Here is a 23971-nt window from a genome sequence, read left to right on the forward strand (position 1 = left end):
TACTGACATATAAGAGAACAATTGGTAACATTCACAAAAATTACACTTCCATGCTCAAAAATTTATGAACACACCAACCTAGCCCTGAAGTTTCTCTGTGTAGTGAGGAAACATTGGGGAGGTGTTCAAGAGACTGTGGTGATCATCCTCCTTCAGAAAGAGAAGAAGAAACCTGCTTTTGGAGTCAATCAGTGTGCCATTCTTCCTTACCCAGGAATCCTTACAGATTCCTAGATCCCTGTGCAAAGAGTCCTTCATATCCAATTTCCAATATTTCCCAGGGAACTCTTTGTTCCCCACACAGCAAAATAGTTAGAATTATCAGAATTCAAATATGAGTCTGGATAGATTTGTTCAAATCTCAAACTTCTCACATCATCAAATAGCTTGATGTTATGATCAGTTACTGCATTTTTAAAGAAAAATTTCACTGTGGAAAGAAGAGAATCTTCTGTCAAAATCATCTTTTAAATTCCTGTTATAAGAGAAGTTATACCTTTGAGACTTTTGTGAGGAGAATTGGTTTAGAAGGCAGAAGTAAAAGCATAATTTTGTCTGGAATATATTGCAAGTGTTCCAGAAGACCTGCAGCAGAAACAAGAGCCCAATCACAGTAAAAACACAGCTAAAATTATGGACACTGTAACAAGAAGGGTGGTCATGCCTACTTCTTCCTCATTGCTTTTCATTTTATCTGAGAACTGGAGGTCTGCATTTCCACTAAGTCCAAATAATTAACTATTTGCTTTCGTTCCGATTTAGGTTTACTATGGAAATTGATATACAACATCAACATTCACCAACTCATTTTATTTTTGTTGCTTGTGAAATATTGCTCTGTGAATTCAGGTATTTTATGTTTGTTCATGCATTTTAATATATTAAATTTAATACACTTTTATATGTTACATTTAATATAATACTTGTGAAATATTCAAATACTAAGATATTTTAAGTGAAAATATTTAAATAATGTCCATCACTAACTGCACTTAATTTAAAGTGAGAACATTCACTTTAATATATATATATATATATATATATATATATATATATATATATAAAATAAAGTAATTTATAATTGTAACTTTAATATATATATATATATTATAATATATATAAATTATAAAGTAATTTATAATTGTCTGACTTATTTAAATGATTTTGCATCTATACCCTGAATTACATTTATTATTATACCACCCTGCACTTATTTTTTTCTTATTTAATCATGGTAACCAGATTACTAAATGTGATTATAGATACCAAGTGACAGGCCATTTTGGGTGGGGGGATATTAAAGGTTAATAAAGTTAAATATTTCCCACAGAAAATTATTACTGAAGAGCACTAAACTGTGTTCCCATCAGTGGGTTGATGCGCACCTTGACAGCAGTTGAGCCTGTCTATCAGTCCAGTGATGGTCTGGGCAGGAAGTGCTGGCTTTATAGGCTGAGGCATGTGCAGCTGCACTGACTCACTACTGTAAGAAGGAAGAGGACATGAATCTTCTCGTGTAAAAGATGTCATCACAGTTTTAAAGGAACTACATTACCATTCCATTGAAAATATTTCTTGAAAACCTTTTCTCAACAGAGTGTACCTCTATGGTAATGAGAAGGGACTCTTCCTAGGAGTCTTTATTACTTTATTTGCCTTTTAACTACTCATTCTCAGAGGTGCCAGTCTCATTTCCTAAGTAGGAATAACTATCCCATGCACCTCAGTGTTTCTAATATACAATAGAAAATCATACAGAGTTGTATTTATGAATGCCAGCATTCAGCCCAGCAAAATATACATCCCTTAACCTCAGAAGAGAAGCTAACTTCTGATAAAGGGAACAGGAAATCATATTTGCACAAACATATGCACACACAGTTGATTATTATCTACAAAACGTATTTCTTCACTTTGTTAGAAACGGCTTGATTCTTTTCATAATCACATGGTGCCCTAGTTGCACTAAAGACTAAACTAACTTTGTCAATAGGTCTCCCAAGTCCTGCCAAGAAAAAAGGCTTAGATTTTTTAATAAATAGGATGGTAATTTGTTTTTTGGAAAGTTCAGGTAAGTATCAAATATCATCACAGCAACCCTTGTTATAAATTAATTTTCGTTTTTATCTCTCAGGACAATACTGGTATAGCGTATTTGACAAAAGTGAATTCTTGATGAATTCAGTGCCCAGATGGTGAGAAATAGTGAGTAGGAAGGACCTCAGTAGCACAGAGTAGATAATGTCTCTAATGAGGGCATTTCAAACCCACAACTTCTAAACAGAATTAAGGAACCATTAACTTTTACAAAATTTCTCCATATTATCCAGTGGTAGGCAAAAATGAAATGCTCATGAATAAATGGTTATTTTCTGGTTCTTAGGAAAGCAAGCTTCAAAACAACAATTTATGAAGTAAACATTTGCTAGGACAGCTACTCACAAAATTCTATAAATTTTGCTTATTTGTAGTCAGAATAGAAGTTAAATTTTACCTAGATTATATCTAAAGAGGACAGAACCCTGATCATTGATGCAGGAGATGTAAAAATCTAGATGTGGCAACAAATAATGTGGTCAAAATTGAGAATTTCAGATTATATAAAACCCTGTCACCTCCATCTCAGTGCTTACCTGAAGTAGCTCAACATAGAGTTTTTGGGAAGTTTTTACTAGCTTCTTATGTACTTCTCTGAGTTGTTTCTTCTTTTGAACCATTTTGGCTTTGCTTTTTTGAGATGCTCAAAAATTTATTTGCTTTCCTTTTTAAGAATCTACATGTAGTTTTCTTCCTCAAGAAGAATGGGACACAGTTACTTGTATTCAGCCCTCATCATCTCTTCCTGTAGTTACATGTAGCACTGTATGGATAGGTTGTCTAGATCACCTTTCCAGCATGATTTTATCTTCCTCCACTTAAACCTCTCTTTTTGTCCAGTACATTTTATCAGTATGTCACATATACCATGAATTCATATCTACCCATTTCTCAGAAATTGCAATTTCACTCCTCTTTAATCTTGATTATTTTTCTATTCTTTATAATGATAGAAGTTATCAAGCCATCCTTTTATCTGCTTTTATCTACTTTTATCTGCTTCATGAGAGTGTAAAATATCCATAGAAAAAGTTTTGATTGATAATTTATCTTCCCACATATAAAATCATCTATGCAAGCAATTAGAATTTATAGATGAGTCACCGTCATTATTTGCAATAGTGTAATAGTCTCATCTATGGTTAGTAAATAAATTTTAATCTCAAACCTCCCTACAACACTGCTTGGTGATTTGTTTGACCAGCATAGTTAAATTTTACTTTCAGTATTAGAATCCATCAGAAAAGCTATGCCAAATATCCTTACACTATGATGCTAAAGTGATTCTAGTATGTTTATTTTTTCAAGCTTAATGTTAGGAAAATAGACATACACTTACCATCCATTGATTAATAATTTTGTTCACTTCATTTAGATTTTTCTGATTTAAATGGATCTTTTCCCAAAATGATTTTTCTTGCTTTAGCAGCTTCTCATTTATATATATATATATATATATATATATATATATATATATATATATATATATATAAAGTTGAGAAGAAAATACATTTGTTTCTATCTCACAAGGATAGAATAAACAAATAATATATAAGTAGTTTAGTAGGAAAAAAAATTATACTACTTTCTTTTTTTTAACCATTGATGATTATGAATTTTAGAAGATTTCAGGCTAAAAAAGTATAAAATGTAATGTAGCCAGGAATATTGATATATAGCTTTCAGATAGTGGGGCAATTGGCATGAAAATTAGGATTTTTCTGGTGCTCTCCCCCAATAATTGCAAAGCACTTTATGCTATTTATTCCCTTGTGTTAGTATATATGCATGCTACATAGAAATATTTTATATTTATTATTTTAGTAACATGTAACTCGTTTGAAATGAGAACTTTCAAATGTCTTAGTGTTAAACTTAAAATTAAAATAGCCATGTACCTTATCGCTAGCCCTGTAGAAGCAAGCTCCACTAAGGCAGGTATATTATTATACTTTATTTATTGCTTACACATTTGGTACTTAGCTTCTTCTTTGATACTTAGAATATTAGGTAGCATGCAGTAAAGAATAGGGCAATCATCATCAGGATCCTCATCTTTGTTATAATACCTGAGCTCCCTCACTCACTTACCTGGTACTCCTCAGTAGCCCCTACTACTGAAGGAAGTTCCTGAGCCCTGTGCTTCTCAGAGCTGGAGCAGAGCAAATACAGCAGGGGGGTTTCCTCTTCACAGAAGATCTTCTTTGTCCCTTTGTGGATCATGCTCATCTTCTTCAGAGCTCAGGAATTTCCTGAGACTGGCCTTTCTGGAATTAGACATCAAATTCTTCAGAAGAATATTGTTTTGACATATTTCTATTTTTATGGCTCTCTGCACACTAGACAATAGGCAGGAGTTTGGGCTTGTTCCCAAGAAAGGCAGAGAAAGGGCCAACAAAAGCTGTGCCCATTGCCTATGGTGGCTGGGTTCATCAAGCAGTTCAGGCAGATGGAGCAGGTGCATTCTTTCTTGAAGGCATGTGAGATTTCTAAGTCCATTTTCTGAGGGAAGAATATCAATAGATTTTATTCATCTATCTTTGAAGAGAAAACGTCCTGAATAAAATTTTACTCAAGTTCTTACTGCATAGCACATTTCTGCTTATGGCAAAATAGACTTCCTTTTTATATATGACCAAATACAAAAATTAATAAATAAACAGATAACACAAATAAATTATGCATTTAAGAGAATATCACTCTCTACCTAGTCTAAACTATTACAAAGCAGCACTTCACACTGTGAAAATATAAAATTATTTTAATCTGTTCCAGAAAACAAGGCATCCTTTATAAGTTCATTTAGCTAAAAATTTGGGTTCTCATTTCTACAGTGGTTGAATTTCTAGAAATATGAGGAAAGGAATATTCCTAAATATATTTTTAGGTTTACAAGTGCAAAATTACAAGTTATCTGGAAACTAATTTCTGAGTCCTTATAAAATACAGAGGACCAACTAGGGGATACACAACTAACAAAATTAAATTAATTATCAGTTTAATTCCAAATTATATCTAAGCAAAGAAAGAAGAAGAATGATTTTTTTTTACTAAGTAGAGAAACAGGATCATTTCATAGAAATAACCTAATTTGATGATCATTTAAAATATGAAATTTGACTTGATTTGGCTTGGGAAAGTAGCTACAGTTCCACTATAAACTGTGTATTTACCTAACCAGTGGGTCCATGGTTTCACCAGTGCTTGTTGCAGAAGGGAAAATATAAAGTCAGCTGGAGGATCACGTGCTCAAATTGTAGAGGACGTAGATTAAAATATCTCTTTGAAAGGTGAGTTTCAAAATGTGCTCTAGAGAAGATGAGCTTGTCTCCAGGAGTGCCCTTTTACTGAGTGCTGAAGACCACATCCAGTTTTTCCTTGATTGCATTTCAAGATCCTTCCAATCAATGCTAGAGTAAGTTATTGGGTTAGTGTGGGTGATTGGATCAGTGTGGATGCTTAAGTATGAGGTTGATTAGATTTCAGATACAGAATATTGATGTATTACCTTATCTAATCTTCATAAATAAAGCCCCACAGGGTCACCAACAGTCACTGATTAAAAAAAAAAAGTGAATCCTCAGTTTCAGATTGTATCTCTATTTTTTTTAGTTGTGTTCTTTTAATTTTCGGCTTTTAAAAACATAGAAAGAGGATGTCATCCATTTATGATTTTTAGTAAATATATTTGATCATTTATAAATATTTTGCCTAAGATTGATTTTAGTTTTATTCTGTCACTATGAGAGGGATTTAGTTTAGAAATTTTATTTTACTCACCAGATGTGGGGGTGCATGCCTATATTCCTAGCTGGGGAAGCTGAGGCAGGTGGCTAAGCCGTTCAAACCCCAGCCTCAGCAATTAGTAAGGTCCTAAGCAAATCAGAAAGAACCTATCTCTAACTAAAATGTGAAAAAGGGCTGGGATGTTGCTCAGTGGTTAAGTGCCCCTAGGTTCAACCCCTGGTACACACAGACACACACACACACACAGGCACACACACACACACACACACACACACACACACACAAGAAATAAAGAAAATAATTTTGTTTTTCTCACTTCAATCTAATGCTTTCCAGTAAGAGACCTAAGGACTTGCCTTGCAACGGCTTCTTAAGGAATGGCAGATTTTCAGCGTAAACTGCAAGACCAGATGAGGCCACATCCTCCAACCCATCCTGTTTGGAATGCAAAAGGTGCCACCACGAAGCCTCTACAGACTCTTTATACACTGGATGGACTTTCCTAGAACTTCCCTTGTACACAGATTAGTATCAAGAATGAATTTGTTCAGTTGTTACTAATTATGATCTTAGAATGTAAAATCAAGACTTTTAAAAATACCATATGGTATGAAAACACAAGCTTTGATTTCTAATACAAGAATCCTGGGCTTTAAGGGAGAGTGTTCAGAAGAAGTAGCTGCCCTGAAATTTCCTGAGCTACAAAGGCATTAGGCTTCCCAAGAGGCCCTGTTTTTTCCCACAGAATTTCAAAGTGTTAGATGAGGAAAACTCCTCATTTCTAGAGATCTCAAATGTTTACATTTGCTAAATTTCTTCCCTAAAAGATAAATCAAAGAGATACAAGCTCTAGAACACTGGCTTGGGCAGCCATACTTTCCATCTGGAAGGCGCAATGTGGCCACAGTAATTTCTGACACCTTGGATAAAGCAGTTATATAAAAGGTCTAGCTCAGGCAAAAATTTGAGACAGCTGCTGTCCACAGGGGTTTATGTCAATAATTCCAGGTACTCAGGAGGCTGAGGCTATTTGGAAGGATAAAGAATTTAAGGCCAGAATGTGAAAATGAGCAAGATGATCTAAAAAAAAATGGTTTGGAGGACTGGTTTCAGACAATGGTAATGCCGCTAAAAATTTAGCAATGAACTTGAGTTTACCTGGGAACCAGCAAAGCATTCACTACTTCCTGTTGAAGTGTTTGGGAGTATTATAGGGGAGAGAAAAAACCTGCCAAATACTCTGTGAGTCTGTGACATCAAGATACTTAACCTCTGAGCTACTTACTGCTTCTATCTCTTATGCTGGTGGAGGCATGGTACAGGTAGGAGGTGGAAGCTACAAGCTAAAGACCCAGACATTCTGCACAGACAGCCAGGGTGGCACACTGTTAATCCTTTTGCATGTAGCCAACATCATGAACCTTTAGAACACAAATCAATCTCTATGTTTCTTTCTCAATATTTTTATTTTTAAAGGTTTATATCAGGGCTGGGGATGTGGCTCAAGCGGTAGCGCGCTCACCTGTCATGCATGCAGCCCGGGTTCGATCCTCAGCACCACATACAAACAAAGATGTTGTATCCTCCAATAACTGAAAAATAAATATTAAAAATTCTCTCTCTCTCTCCTCTCTCACTCTCTCTTAAAAAAAGGTTTATATCAATAGCTTAACTTTTAAAATTTGCCTTTTAATATCAGACAGAATAATAAATAAAAGACTTTACCAAACTTGAAATAAATGAGTGATCTGTAGAAAAGTAATAAATCTGATCTATCTACAAAACCATTGTATAAAATGTCATTTTGTAGCTAGAATGGTGGTACACTCCTGTAAACTCAGCTACTAAGGAGACTGAGGCAGTAGAATCACATGTTTGTTTATAGGTTGGGCAATTTAGCAAGGACCTGGCTCAAAATAAAAAAAAATTGAGTAGGCCTGGAGATTTAGATCAATGATAGAGGACCACTAAGTTCAATTCCCAGTACCACACATATGCAAAAAGAAAATGATTCCCTTTCCCTTTCCATTCTGTATAAGTAACCCTAAAAGTTCAAACAAAAGATAACAAAGTCCCAAATTGCAAGGACACCTTACCCACCTTTTATAGAACTGTGCCAACTGATCTAACTGTAAAGAGTTCCAGCACCTGTGCCACATCTCAATGTAGTACGGTTGTTTGCTTGGTGTCTGAGTGGTGTTTGTTTTACTTTGTTCTTGTTTATTTTTATATGCTATGATTTTCTTATAAAATCTAACAATTCTGTGATAATGTAGAATGTAAACTTACAGGCTTTCTCTAATACTAGACTTTACCTTTGTGTGTAGTGTCTGAATCAATCTGGTGGGAAGTTGAGTTGGTTTGGAATTCATTATTGATGTCATTATTTCAGTGCTTTTGGGCTGCATATTCACCTAGCATTACTTTGTTTTTACGGTTGGACTGGTTCACCAGTTTGTCTCAATAACTGCTCCACACTCTATTTCTCCCTATAAACTCTTTTCAGGCTCTCAGACAAACTGCTTTTACATGTTACTCATCACTTGCTAGTTCATTAGGCAATGGAAATATGAAGGATATAGGAGCATTTTTGTGATTCTAAAAAAGCCAAGATCTTAAGCACATTCCATGACCCTGAGTCTTAGGAGGGGCTTTATCAGTGATCATGTCCACCTTTACCTATAGGTCTAACTAATCACATATTTGTGTCTGCTTTAAAGTTTTTCACTGATTTTTATATATCTTTATTTCTCCTTTCCAAAATTGTAATTCCCCAAAGGCAATAATATATTTTGCTCTTCTCTTTGTGGCTTAAAGTTTTGTAAAACAGGAGAGATAATCATTCTCCTGATAAAGAAATGATCTTCCCCTCAATTGCAATTTGTCCTATATTTTATTCCCAGTTATTACTGACCTGTATACATATTTTTTTATGAAGTTATTTACTATTTTAAATTTGGAGCTTGGGATACAGCTCAGTTGGTAGAGTGTTTACCTTGTATGCACAAGGCCCTGGGTTCAATCCCCAGCACCCTGCCAAAAAAAATTTTGTTTTAATCTTACTTCATGGAGTCTGCAATTTATTTAAGTAATCCCCCATTGATATTGTGTGTGTGTGTGTGTGTGTGTGTGTGTGTGTGTGTGCATGTGTGTGTGGTAAAATTATCTAAAACATATTCTCTTAGTAAATATCCAATATATCTTTCCTTAGATACATACAGTGAAAAAACTGAATATGTTTTCAGCTTATCCTTTTGATATTCATTCACATTGTCGAAATGAGAGTTTGTTCATTTTCATTGCTTCATAGAATTGCTTTGCATGAGTTTATAACTATTTATTTATCTATTTTACTTTTGGTAAGTGTTTTTGGCTACAAATTTTAGGGCATTATTTGAAGTGCTGAAAGGAGCAACATTGCGTATAAGTTTTGCCTAACAAGTATATGTAGAAATTGGTGATAATATATATTTATGCATTCTGGAATATCTAAGCCTTAGGAAATGCTGTCAGTAAGTAAGCCAAAATTTATTTTTTCCATTAATATTTTCTCTAGCCTTGAGTAAACTTCTTTTATTCTACATTTTTTTCAACACATATTATTCATCTTTAAATTTGATTTATTCTTATCAAGGTCTAGTGATTCAATTTATGGTTTGAATTTGCAATAATCTAATGTCTCATAAAAGTGAGTACTTTTTCATATTTCACTGATTACAAATGTGTTTTCTGTTTTGTGATGTTACCATTCAAGAAAAGTTATTTAATTTTTTAGCAGATTTACTTTTCTTTTTTTTACCAAACTTTATGCATCTGTATTAGTCAGGGCTCTCTAGAGGAACAGAACCAACAGGGTATATATAATTATTGAAAGGGGATTATTACATTGGCTTACAGAATCAGAAGCTGTACAATCCCACAATGGCTATCTTCAGGCTGGAGTTCTGGAGAAACCAATAGCTGCTGAGTCTAAGGTACTGATGCTTCAGAACAAGAGGGATTAATGATGTAGCCCCAGTGGGATCAAAGACGTGGAAACAACCTGATAGTCACTGGTCAGAGTCCACTTTGGAAGAGTAAAGGAGGTGGAGTCTGATGCTCTCAGAATTTTGCAGCAGCAATCTAGAACCCCTCAAGAAAAATCAAGCTAGAGGGCATTGATACCTCATTTTTCCAACTTTTATTCCATCCAGGGCCTCAACCTATGGCTGCCATAGGGTGAGTCTGTATTTCAGTTTACTGTCCGATATGACAATCATTTTAGAAACATTCTCATTGACATTCCCAGAAGCATCCTAAACTTAAGCATACTTTAATCCAAACTGACAATTCAGAACCACCAACATAGTATCTATGATGCATATATATTGTATCTTTCATACATACTTGGTAAATATATTTTTTGGAGGGAGGGGCACTGGGAATTGAACCCAGGGAAGCTTTATCACTGAATCACATACCATGTCACTTCTATTTTTTGAGAAAGTATCCCACTAAGTTGCTTAGAGCCTTGGTAAACCTCTGACCATACTGCCATAGCCTTCCAAGTGGCTCCGATTAAAGGCATCTATGATCATGCCTGGTTCTAGTTATATTTTTTTTGAGAGAAGATCTTGCTTTATTGCTCTGAACACCTGAAATCAAACCAACCACTTATTCAGGCTTCCAAGTAGCTACAGGCACAGCTTATAGTGCATGGCAATTTTCCAACTCCAGTTTTGTATGTTTACTCTTGAGGAATAGTATTTTTAAGCAAAAAGTCATTAATTTTAATGCAGACCAATTAAATTTTTCCTCATTGATTATTGTTTTTATGTCTTGTCTGGGCAATTTCTCTATGAGACTTAAGTCAATCTGTAAAGGACTATGTATAGGTAGGGCTCAGGTTTCTTTTTGTCCACTTGTATAACTATTAGATTCAGCTCTAGATTGATTGTCTTGTGGTTGCCAATGCAAAGGAGAATACTAATAATTGTAAATATTCACATGTATGATTATAATTTTAGAAAAGAAATCATCACACAGACAATTAGGAATGATTACTCAGTATTATGGACAGGATAAATATATAGTAATATGGTTTGAATATGCTTTGTCCTCAATAAAAACCAAGTTAAAGTGTAATTTCATCGAGCAGTGGTGTTTGGGGATGGGGCCTTTAAGTCATGAAAAATGATCAGTGCCTTTCTCCTGGGACTGAACCTAAATAAAAGAGTGAATTCTGGGCCCTTGGAGAGTTATTTTTAAGAAAGTGCATTGTTATGAAGGATGCCACCCCTGTCCTCCAACATTCTGCACTGAAAGATTTCTCCTTCTGCTTCTCTGCTATGAGCAGATTTATTATGAAACACACCAGAAACTGAGGCACCATGACCTAGAACTTACCTGTTTTCAGAACTGTGAGGTAAGTAAATCTTTTCTTTATAATTTACTCAGTTGAAGATTTTGTGTGAAAACAACAGAAAACGGACCAAGATGAGTAAATTAAAGTTAGATAAAAAAGAAGGAAGAAAATTATGTTCTTACAACCATTGAGTCTTTATGGTTATGCTTGTTTGGTTAGAGAAAAAGACATATTCTTTTAGGTTGAATTTTAACTTTATTAAATCATACTTTATCTATTCTTTCATTTGTGACAGTTCAGGAATAAAGTAAAACCAGAAAGTATATTCTGTTTCATGTACCATAGGCAATTATATTCCTCAAATGAATAAATTTAAAAAAAAAACATAAATTTTAGGAATATATGGGCTTTTAATATTATCACCATAATTAATAACACATTAAATAGGTTTTCACAACATTAGAAGGAATGTAAAGTTAACAAAATGCAACCTGTTTGTCATGTTTGATAAGACCCAAGGTGGAGGGCTTCCTTAGATGTTGAATTTCCCATACATTGGGGCATAGTCCTTATCTATGTCTGGTCAGAAGTGACTACAGCAGAAAACAAGCTAAAGATAGGGAGAAAAGGTACAGGAATGAATCCTGTATATCAGCCAATTTGAGCAACATTAATAAAGCTCACAATTCTAACTTCATAACCCAGAAATGCTCCTATTTGGCTAATGGGCCTTGGTACATATTGAAGTACAATTGGGGAGGTGGTAAAGAGAGTGCAATAGAAACCTTCCTTAACACATCCAAGAAGTAAGAGCCCCTCCAACTCATCCATCTTGTAATTTCTGTTCTTTTCCCAATAATCATTACAGACTCCAAAAGCCCAGTTCCAAGAGTTGCCGTTTCAAGGGTCTCCCACTTCGCCTCCCAGTAATATCTGCCAATGGTAAAAGTCTGAGTACCCCACGCAAGAAAGCATTCTGATGTTAGGCTGATCCAGGAGGCACCCTGTGGATCACATCCAACATTCATGCTTCTCAACTCTCTTTACAGGAAGACGTGGCAGTTGGCTCTTTCTGGACACAGAGTAATAGCAACTGTAAGAAAAATATTGCAGACATGAATGTAAAAAATAAGAAGTTAAAGTCTTTAAAAAAAGTCTTCCTGTGAAGAAATGATATTACTGAGAAATGTGATATTGTAACAGCAACAATGATTTTGGATGTAAAAATCTAATAAATTATGGGCATGAATAGTAATTCTACAGAACAAATAAATTCCTTACCACAGACTCATAAATTTGTTGACAATGTGAAAAATCAAATATTGAGTTGAATATGAAACCAATATCTTTTAATTTTATTTTTGTTTCAAAATAGCTACAGAGAGGATGTCCTGAACTCTCTGGAGACATAAAAAATAAGTATCAGAAAAATATTCCTATTTCAAAAAAAAAGGTTTCATTCTTTGGATGAGAGGTGAAGATTTTCTCTCTTGTAAGCTTTTATAAGCAACTGTATAAAAATCTATTTATATATTTTAGAAAGTATCACTTTATGAAATTAATTCTTTTTCATTTCCTAAATATTCAAATATATTGTACATGCTGCTGGAATCCACTTCAATCCTTTCTATTATTCCTCAAATCTTATAATTTTAGAAAGAATAATTTAATATTTATTTATGCAAATATTTTCACTATCCCTAAGTTTTCTGCATGTTCTGCACTGCCCTGAATTTATGAGATTTAACATGTAGCTTTTTATACTGAGCAAACTGAAATCATTTTTATTTTTATTTTCCTTTCTTGGTGATAAAGTTGATTTATTTTCTCAGATTTTCTATAGCTATTCAAAATTTTATGTCATATAAATCGTATATACCCATGGTACAAACAACATAAAGTACTATTCAACTATTTACCCCCCAAAGCTTCTCCTAACAATTCAAATTTAGCAGAGTAAGGTGGCTTATGTCTGAAATCCCAGAAGACTGGGATAAGCAGATGAAAAGTTCAACGCCAGCTTGGACAAATTCATGAGACTCTGTTACAAAAAATACTGGGGGCTGCATATCTGGCTAACTGGTAGGGTGCTTGCTTAATATGTGGGAGGCCCCAAGTTAAAATGCCAGGGCCATTTTTTTAAAATACTGAACATACTGAACAACTGCATAAATTTGTTTGTGAAATTGAATAATGAAACTTAAATCTGAGTATAGCTCTATTTATTAAAATTACCAATTTTTATATTGCTTGTTTTATATATACCTCAGGACATATGAGCCTGGATTATATTTACGTAGTTTCTTTTTATTTTTCACTCTTTATACTGTAAATTTGACTATAGATACATACTCAAGGATTTGCAGTCATATTATTTATTTATAAAAATAAGTAAGATATTTAATAAAAGGGAAATACCACCCATGTGGTCCTAAGAACAAATAATACATATGAGAATACTGACAAAGCGCTTATGTTTACCTTGAAAGCAATTGAGCTGTGGATTAATCCAGTGATGGGCCCTGCACTGAGTTCTGGATTCAGAGGCTGGGCTATATACAGCTGCATAGATTCAATCCTGCAATAAGGAAGATGCAGTGAACATACGTAAAGTCAGAAAATCATGACTTTTCTTGATATGACCCTTTATAAGAATTCTAGCAACACACAGGTGTGGAAATACAGAAATCATCACTTTGTGAAATTAATTCTTATTCACAGTTCCTAAATATTTAAATATATTTTAAATGCTGTTGAAATCCATTTTAATCTTTTCTGTTACTCCTCAAATTCTGTAAATATGCTTAGTTTTCTGTTCACTTGCATATATATAAGAGTAAAAATCTGGTGTCCATTTCCAGTCTGCACTGAAATCTCCCTATCTGCAGTCAAAAGCTTCTCTAAGAACTAGAACTGGCTATTGCCTCCTTCACAGGGAGACTGTCAGAAGAATTCTAGGCAGTGATATCTGGTTTCTGGAGCTGAGCTAGCCTGGAGGACCCACAGAGTTCTAATGCTTTAAGTTTATTTCAACTATCATTTTAAACTGTCAACTTATACATACAAAATTAACAAATCTCTAGAGGTTTCACACATTGGAGCACTCTACCTCTCCTGTTAGCCTGTGTTCCCACTATTAGCTCTGTGAGGTGTTTGACTTCGTCAACCTTGTGTACACTTAGTATTTCTCCTTCATCTGCATAGGCTTTCCAGAACTGGAAAGAAAACCAGGAATGGAAGGATTTTGAAATAATTTCTCTTTTGCAACATTTTTATTGAAGCTACTCCTAAAATTACTGAGAATGAGAACTAAGAGAGATGTCAAATTAGGTGGGGGAAGAAAAAAGCAGATCAATTACAAGAGGGACTGAGTATTCCAATGAATCATGCACTGTAATAGTCCTGACAAGTACTGTAAAAACTGCAAAAGGATCTGTTGTGAGGCATGTAAACATTCACCTGTACATTGTGTCTCCAATGACCTGGGAAAAGAAAAATAAAAATTCTGAGTGATTTTTACAAGATCCCTCTACCATTAAGTACAGTGTGAGATTTTTGAATCAGCTCCAGAAGCTACTAGTTCCCAAGAAGTTCTGTCTTCCATCCTAGGGTGCATTTCCAACTTCTTTTCTACTCAATAGAACACAGTCCACTATAGAATCCTGGTAAAGTGTGGTTCTGCAATATTCTGTGTGTGTGGGAGGGGATGATGCTGTGGAGTCTGGGTTCTGCTGCAACCATATATAAATCCCAGCAATTGTCTAAAGACCCTGTGTCTCAGGTGAGCAGACACAAAGCAGTAACAATAAGGTCAATATTCCTGAATCACACCATCTTGTTATGTCTGTGAATTAACAAGAATACCCATGTGCAGCTTACTACTTGGTGAATTTCTAAAAGTCCCAAATATGTTGTTGATTTTCAGAAGGGGACTATCCATTAATCATTCCATACATTTTTGTTACTTACAGATAACATAGGAGGGATCCTTGTTTTTAGAATTTCTTGGAAGAAGTGACCTCGTAGCAAAGTAATCACAGTTGTGGAGAAATATGTTTGTACAACCAAACTTGAAGCAACAAGGGAAGTGGATTTCAGTTGTGAAATGAAATAGCTATACATGCCTGTCCTATATCCCCATGTATCAGTAGTTACCTGGAGTGACTCCACATCTTGTCTGTGGCATATTTCCTTCAGGTCGTCTTGAGATCTCTGTCATATGAATCATTCTGGTTTTACTCTCTTTGAGCTGCTCAAAAATGTCTTTCCTCTCTTTCTGCATCCTGTCTGAATGATGCCATTCTTCCTCATAGTAAAATGGAGGCATCTTCCCATATTCAACTCTGATTGCTTCTCTTCTTAAATTTATGTAGTTCTGCAGTAAAATTAAATTCATCAAAATATAAACCTATCCCTCTAAAACCTGTTGAAACTTCCTAATTCTAGGACTTCACTTTCCTATGTTTATATATCAATATACCACCATTGGAATTCCACATCATATACTATCATAGAATGGGATTCTAATCAGAATAAGTTATAATCTAAGTATGAATAATAGGTCAAAGTACATTCTACTGTCATGTGTATTTTAAAAGGACAAACAAAAAATAAAATAAACTCCCAGATTCTTATTTGTATTATTAACAATCATATTTAAGCCTTCATCTTGTCAAACTTTCAGAATCCACAAATTTTTATTCCTTTCCTTTTTTACAAATACTCATGGCTCGTTTCTTTCTTTCTAATTAATTTGCTGAGGCTAGACTCAAACTTGTAATCTTTCTGCCTTAGCCTCCCAATCAGCTGAGATTACAAGACTGCACTACCATGTCCTTTTCTCTGCATCAACAGTTTTAATCAACAGGTTACATTCACTTAATTCATGATAAAGAGTTTTCTAAAACAATCCACACACACACACAGACACAAAAATTGTTTTATCCTTTCCAACCCATATGTGAGGAAACATAACCCATTTCATACTTAAGGACTTTAGACTACAATGAATAGATTGAAATCCAGTCACTCTTCTTGAGTTTAAGCCAATTCACTTAAACCTACATACTGTAACTTCAGAGTACAAGAGTCATCTCCAAGCACTTCACCCAGCTAACTGTAATACTGAAGTGTCATTTAGCACCAGATCTTATTATCTCTCTGAGACCATTTTCTTAAATTCTTTTCGAAAGTCATTCCAATCTATGACATCAACTTCACCATAACTTCAGTAACCTCCCTCCCAATATACCAGTGCAATTATTTATCATGTGCTTCTCTCTGGGTTGACATTCTATGGCTATGTTCCTCTTCAGAATTTAATCTTAAAGTATTTTTTGAGTTAAAAATTTTGCCACCAACTATTTAAAATTTAAACCTAATTTGCAGTCTGTGCTCTTTTACTCATTTTCACCTTTCCTGCTTAATTAGTCTAAAAATGTTATTGTGCTCTAATATATCAAGAATTTTACTTATTTACATGATGGTCATTTTCCTTTCTGATTTGTATCTTAACCTTTCCAATAAGAGATTTTTGCAGCCTTGTTTTCTGCATGTTATTTAGCTTATTATTTGTAATAGAGTTATCATGAAACAATTTTTAAATTAATTTTAATTTAAATTATAAGACACTCAGGATAAACATCCACAAAGAAAATTAGTTATTTAAAAATTATTCTCAAATTTGTAATCTTCTACTCAAACACAAAGCTGCTTCACTAATCATATTTCCCCTCCATACTTTATATAATGCTGTTAAATATTAATTCTTTGGAGTAATTTCAGACTGTTCTTATATTTGAACCATTTATCCCTCTCTCTGAAATTTTGCACCCATTTATGACCACTTATTTTTCACTAGCAGTCAGCTTAATCTGCTTTGGAAGCTACATTTGAATTTTCAGTAACTACCAAATGCCACTTTTGCCTGCCATTTACATCATCCCAGCACATATGACATTTTGAAATGGCCTAGTTTTTTATACCTGTTGTGTAAGTACTAAGTGTACCTTACATGTAGTAAAGCAGAGTGATTTTGATAATATCTGTGTCTCAAATAGAAACCCTATCTAAGGGCCAAACTGGTATAACTCGAAACTGAGGAAATACTTTTACTATTGACTCCTCCCCTTTCTTGTTCAATCCTAGAGAATACTAGAGTTTCAGATCTATTTCGTACTTTAAATATTGCATATATGACCCCTAAGTTTATGTTGAAGGCAGAAATATAGCACTAACCTCCCATGAGTCCATAGTCAATATCTCCATGGCCAGGTTTCTGTGACTTTCACAATATTTTTCCCATAAACATTGCATTTTCTTCAGCAGATTCTTCTGTACAAGAACCGTAAGTTAGAGAAGCAGCAAAAAAATAGTGTAACATTCAGACCTTCACATAGGGAAGAAATCAGAAATGAGAGATAAATTAACCTCATTGAAAATAATAGGGTCATTATGTTTTCTTTGTTACTTTCAGATGTTTGTCAAATATGGGAAGCCTGAGACTTGGAACCCAGAAGGCATTCTGAATGGGAAACATAGAGTCATCTGTTCTCCAAGAAAATAGACCCATGTTGATTTCTTTGATTTTTTAAGAATGGATCTTCAGAGGAATCACTTTCCCTGTGCTCCTCAGCAGCACTTTCGATTGGCCATGTGTGTGAGCTTCATGCTCCTGGGATTTAGAGCAGAGCAAATAGAGAAAGTTCTTGTCTTCTTTACAGAAAATCTTCTTCATCTCCTTATGAGTCTCACGCATGTGTTACTCCAAGCTCAGAAATTGCCAAAGACTGTTTTTTTTTTCCTGGTCAGGGCTGCCAGGTTATTCACACAAACATTTGTTTTAAAGTCTCTGTTCTGTACCATCTGCTTGCATACAGAGAAGGTAACAAGAACTGAGAGATCATGCCAGCCAAGGTAGATACAGGGCCTACAAAAGCTGTGCCCACAGGCTAAGGTGACTGGATCTATAAAGTACTTCATGCAGATGGGGCAGATGATTTCCTTCTGGAAGGCTTGCTTGATTCTGGAATCCATATTTTTGAAGAAGAAGAAAAAGAAGAAGAAGAAGAAGAAGAAGAAGAAGAAGAAGAAGAAGAAAAAGAAGAAGAAGAAGAAGAAGAAGAATAAGAAGAAGAAGAAGAAGAAGAAGAAGAAGAAGAAGAAGAAGAAGAAAAAGAAGAAGAAAAAGAAGAAGAAAAAGAAGAAGAAGAAGAAGAAGAAGAAGAAGAAGAAGAAGAAGAAGAAGAAGAAGAAGAAGAAGAAGAAGAAGCAACATGTTATTTCTGAGTCTGATTAGGCAAAATGGTTCTTCAGACCCATACCTGGGGAGTAATAACTACATTTTAATTTTCTTAAAAAATGGTCACTAAAGTAGTACAAACTCTATTTTATAACACAAAAGAACTGATGCACAAGGAGAGACTTCAGCTTTATGTCAGGCATAATTTTGACTAGATAACTCATATTCCTGCCATACTGAGTTTCTGCTCCCACCAGAATAGAAATTTGAATATTAATCATCTGGCTGTGGGTGTAGGACTTGGGTCATAAGGGCCCTACAAACAATTATAATTGTTTCCATTCATCTTTTCAATAAAAGGAAAATGAAAGCAGGTTTATTGAGGAAAGTCTACTTGGGCCAATGAAGTATGAGAAGTTCACTAGAAAGAGACCAGCTCTTTAAAAGTAAAACTCACAAAATCAAATATATATATATATTTGAAACCAATAGGAAGTATAATTATAAAACGGTATTTTTTTAGGTCGACCAGAAGTTGGGTGTTCCACAAAGGATGCCTGCAGGCTGGAGAGTTGGAAGAACAAGTAGCTGTACAGTTCAAGAGGCTTAAGCTTCAAAACAAGAGGGATCAATTCCAAGTCAAAGACTGCAAGTTTCTGGAAACTCCCTAGGGAATCACTGGCACAGTCTTCTTTGGAAGAGTGAAGAAGCCAGAATCAGACAATTTCAGATGCTCAAAACAGCAATCAAGAAACAGTTCAAAAAGAATCAAGATGGCATCTGCTGTTGCTTCTTTCCTCTTCCTATTTTTATTCCATCCAATCCATCACCCTATTGGACTGTATTGCCCCCAGTTAGGGAGAGTTTTCATTTCAGTTGGCTATTCCATATGATAATCATTCCTATACACACCCTCTTGACCCACCCAGAAATCTCTAAATCTTCTTTATTTCTTAATCCAACCAAGGTGACAATTCACCTTAACCATTGCACACATAAACCACATCAATTCAAAAAATAAAACCAATCTAGGTTTTCTGTAAGGGTAAGAAATAATAAAAAAAATGTTTTTTGTTTGTTTGGTTTTGTTTCTGTTTTAATCTTGAGGATTAAAAAACTAGAAAAATTATTTTTAAAAAATAATCTTATTACAATCAACATGTGATTTTCATCACAACCTTATTTCTTGGGTACTCTAACAATTATAATCCTGATTTCTGGCAGAATAATTGGAGCACAGTTAAAGTTACATGTTCCTCTTCATTTTTTAAAACAAAAGAGAAGACTTATTTTATTTTATTTTTTTTAAAACACTTGCTTTTTTTAAATAGATCTTTATTTTTATTTATTTATATGTGGTGCTAAGAATTGAACTCCCTGCCTCACACTTGCCAGGCAAGTGCGCTACCACTGACCCACAGCCACAGCCTGAGAAGACTTATTTTAATCTAAAATATGCATAATCATATCTTAACAGAAATCTTTATTCTAGCAATGCTGAGTAGTTGATCTTCCAGTTCTTACTAACACTGATGAATTTAAGAGGAAAATAGGAAAATATTGTAATGTTGATAGACTTCAGAGGTAATTCACAATTATTAACTAGAAAAAATTTTATAACTTAAGATGCATCAAATGAAAGACAATCAGCCTCATAAAACTATGTCTTAAAAAAATTATTGGTCAAATACTTGGGTTCTGACTCTTGGTGTTGGATATTTCAGGGAAACTTCTCAGTGCCCCTATTGCCACTGTTTTGCAGTTCTCACTGCTGTCTTAGTTATTTAAAATTAAGTTCAAAAGTTCAAGCTATAAAGGGACAGCATTTATATCATTTTAAAATAAAACTTCTAAATACACTCAAGGTGCAAATTTTAATACAGTAGTAGTTACAGTAGGCCCTCTATACCTGTGGGTTCTGCATTTATGAATTCAGTATATATATATATATATATATATATATATATATATATATATATATATATATACACACACACACACACACACACACACACACACACACACACACACACACAATATGTTGAACATGTTTTGTTCAGACTTTTAATTTCCTGAACAATACAGTATAACATAACTTTTACATTCATTTATTAGATTGCATAAGTAACCCAGAGATATTGGAAGTGTGTAGATTATGCGTAAATATTTCACCATTTCATATAAAGGACTCGAGAATCTACAGATTTTTTTTTTTTATTTACAGGTTACTAACACTAAGAGATGACTGTTTTATAATAAATCTGGGATAAATAGTAAAGAATGCATTAAAAAAAAGAAAAGATCAAAATGCTGTAAACACTTTAGAGAAAAGTTAAATTTCACATATGAGGTGGAAAAAAAAAGAATTATCATCCAGCATATTGTACTCCAGTATGTAAAGATATTTTAAAAATAATTTTAACAAACAACAAATTTGATTAAAAAATATTTACCATTCAGAAAAGTGTTTTCTTAAGTAGTGAACACTAAATATAGGATCTCACACATGCTATGCAAGCTTTCTCACACTGAGCACCTACCCAGCCTTTTTATATAATTTTTAATTTTTTTTTGGGGGGGGAGGAACAGATCTCACTAAGTTGCCAAAGCTGACCTTGAACATGCAGTCCTCCTACCTCAGACACCCAAGTCACTGGAATTACAGGTGTTCACCACCATGTCTGGTGTAAAACAGATTAAACAAACAGGATGCTGTCGCACATGTCTGTAATACCAGCAATTTGCAATGCTGAGGCAGAAAGATCACAAGTTCAAGACCAGCCTTCACAATTTAGTGTGGTCATTAGCAACTTAGTGACATCCTGTCTCTAAATAAAAAATAAAAAGGGGCTCAAGTGTGGTTCACCATCCCCAAAAAATAATTTAAAATAATCCTTCATAAGAGAAGATTTTAAAATTATGAATCAAAAATAAAAATATTAAAATATGGGGATTTCTCTGAGAAGTGAGAATAAACTTCAAAGTCACTGGAGTTTTAGTTTAAAAAAATAAAAAAACACAACTTTTTTAATGTCCTCAGGAAAGAAAAATGAATCTTAATAAAGTGATAGAAGTAATAATTGAGACAGATTTTTTTCTCATGAAAAAACAAAAAAGGACAAGATTAATAAATAAACCTATCTGTTATTATGGGGTATGACATTAACTCAAAGGTTTCAGAAGAAAAGTTTTATCTTCCACCTCCAACTTTTTCAAAATTTTTATGACTAAATTAAATAACAGATATAATCTAAGAAAAACTATAAATAAAATTTACTTTCCAAATGTCATGTGGAATATTTGGAATGTGATTCCAATGAGGAAGAACGGTTCTTCTTCCATTTTCCTACAGTGTTAGGATGTGAGTGGAGCCACATAAATGTAGTGTTGTTCCCATGTGGCACTTTCACGACCCAGGTTCCCTCTACAGGGCTTTACACTCATTTTCCCATGTTTATCATTACAGCACTGCCTGGTATGTTTGCTATTATTTCCTCACTGCATAGATGAAGAAATCAAGTAAAATGAAAGAGAATATATAATGTGCCAAAGTGATGGAGATGGCAAAATTTAGATGTATTAAATAAGATAGTCTTTGTTCACTCCACACAATTAATCTTTTGTGTATTTTCAAAATATGTGTTTAGAGCTATAGTATTGATTTTGCATAATAAATTTGTAAGTTGCCAAAAAATTTTCAAGAAATTCTTAAAAGAAACATTCAGAGAATAAAAGGGACCTTAGGTTTTTAAAAGGAGCAGAAATAAAAATTTCAGAAGAAGATTGAAGAATGATAAAGTATAGTAAAGTTAAAAAATGAAAAAAAGCTGTTATCTCTCTGGTAAACACGAAATAAAGCCAAGGGCTGGAGCTGGGGCTCAGCAGTAGATTGCTCACCTAGCACATGTGATGCCCTGGGTTTGATCCTCAGCACCATATGAAAATGAACAAAATAAAAGGTATGTGTCCAAATATTATATATATGTCTTGTACCACGTGTGTGTGTGTGTGTGTGTGTGTGTGTGTGTGTGTGTGTATATATATATATATATATATATATATATATATATATATATATATATATATATACTGTAAACTTTTAGAGCAAAATTAAATTTCACATATCAGGTGATACAAGGCATTATACATATATATGTGTGTATGTAGATAGATAGATAGATAGATAGATAGTACAAGACTTTTAATAAAGGGGATCCTTTTTTTAGCAATATTTTTAGAAAGGTGAAGTTAATCAGCTCCTGATTTGTAGATCAAAAAGAATTCAGAAACTCTCACCTTGAAACTTCATTGTGTTACTCATTGTCACCTTTCTCCACCATCCTGGAGTTATAGATGTTTAAGATGACTATTAAAAAAGAAGACTAGAAACTGAAGTCTCAAGGTCTACAACATTTTTTTGAAGAGAAATGTCTTTATAAATTTAGGAAATTTCTACACATGACACCACAAATTTTAAAAGCCCTATTAAACCTATAAAATTAAAATCAATAATAGGAATTATGTTCTATACTTTAGGGAAAAACCTAGAAGTAATTAATTGATTTTTTTGTTAATTTTACAAAATGTCATTGACATTGAAAAAGATGTAACTCCACTGAGACTTAAAATAACTTTCTCTCTCCTGGCATGGTGGCATATATCTGTAATCCCAGTGGCTTTCAGGAGGCTGAAGCAGAAGGCTTATGAGTTCAAAGCTAAACTCTAAGGCACTAAGCAACTCAGTTAAATCCTGTCTCTAAATAAAATGCAAAACTGGACAGGGGATGTGGCTCAGTGGTCGAGTGCCCCTAAATACATTCCCCAGTAACCACACCCCCCAAAATATATATATATATATATATATATATATATATATATATATATATATATGTATGTATATTGTTTTCTTTTTAACTTTTCAGTTAAAGCAATATGAGTTATATCTGAGAAATTCTGTACTCACCTGAAGATTCTATAATCAATCTCAACAAATTTACAGGACAAACAGCAAATCCAATAATAGATTCTGTGTTTTCTGGGCTCTCTGGAAAACAGCTGAAACATTCAGTTCTCCACAGTCCAGGAGACCCTAAATGCTTTCTAACAGAGAGACTCTTATTTTAAGAAAGCCTTATCAAGATGCTTGCAGCCCCACTCAGATTAGATCTTGGCATTTGAAAATGCTCAAGAAATGTGTGCTTTTGAACATTTTCTAGATTGTTTTCTGATTTCCATAAATAACTCACTACAAATAGCCTATAGTAGGGATTTAATCTTGTAATTGACTTTCACACAGGGCACATGCAAATGGCTATTCCTCTCTGTTTCAGGGATCCCATATTTGAATCCGATTTCTTGCCCCACCTATGACTATGTTTGAACATTATACTTGAATATGCATCTTTTCCTTCCTTGATAATTTCTGCCTTCTCTTCACTATGGCCTAGGGTTTAATATTGTCTTTATCCTTGGGGTGGCTGGTAGATTTCTATAAACTCTATTGTTATGGTGGCATTTGACCTCAAAATGTAACTGATTCTGGT

The 23971-nt window shown here is 34.0% G+C and overlaps 1 pseudogene; it reads right to left on the reverse strand.

Annotated features, from left to right (window-relative positions):
- Positions 1 to 11771: 11771 nt before the first annotated feature.
- LOC143637886 (tripartite motif-containing protein 51-like) lies at positions 11772 to 18223 on the reverse strand (annotated as a pseudogene).
- Between the last annotated feature and the right edge of the window lie 5748 nt (positions 18224 to 23971).

The sequence above is a fragment of the Callospermophilus lateralis genome, chromosome 14 (genome assembly GCF_048772815.1).
Source record: "Callospermophilus lateralis isolate mCalLat2 chromosome 14, mCalLat2.hap1, whole genome shotgun sequence".
In the NCBI taxonomy this organism is placed as follows: domain Eukaryota; kingdom Metazoa; phylum Chordata; class Mammalia; order Rodentia; family Sciuridae; genus Callospermophilus; species Callospermophilus lateralis.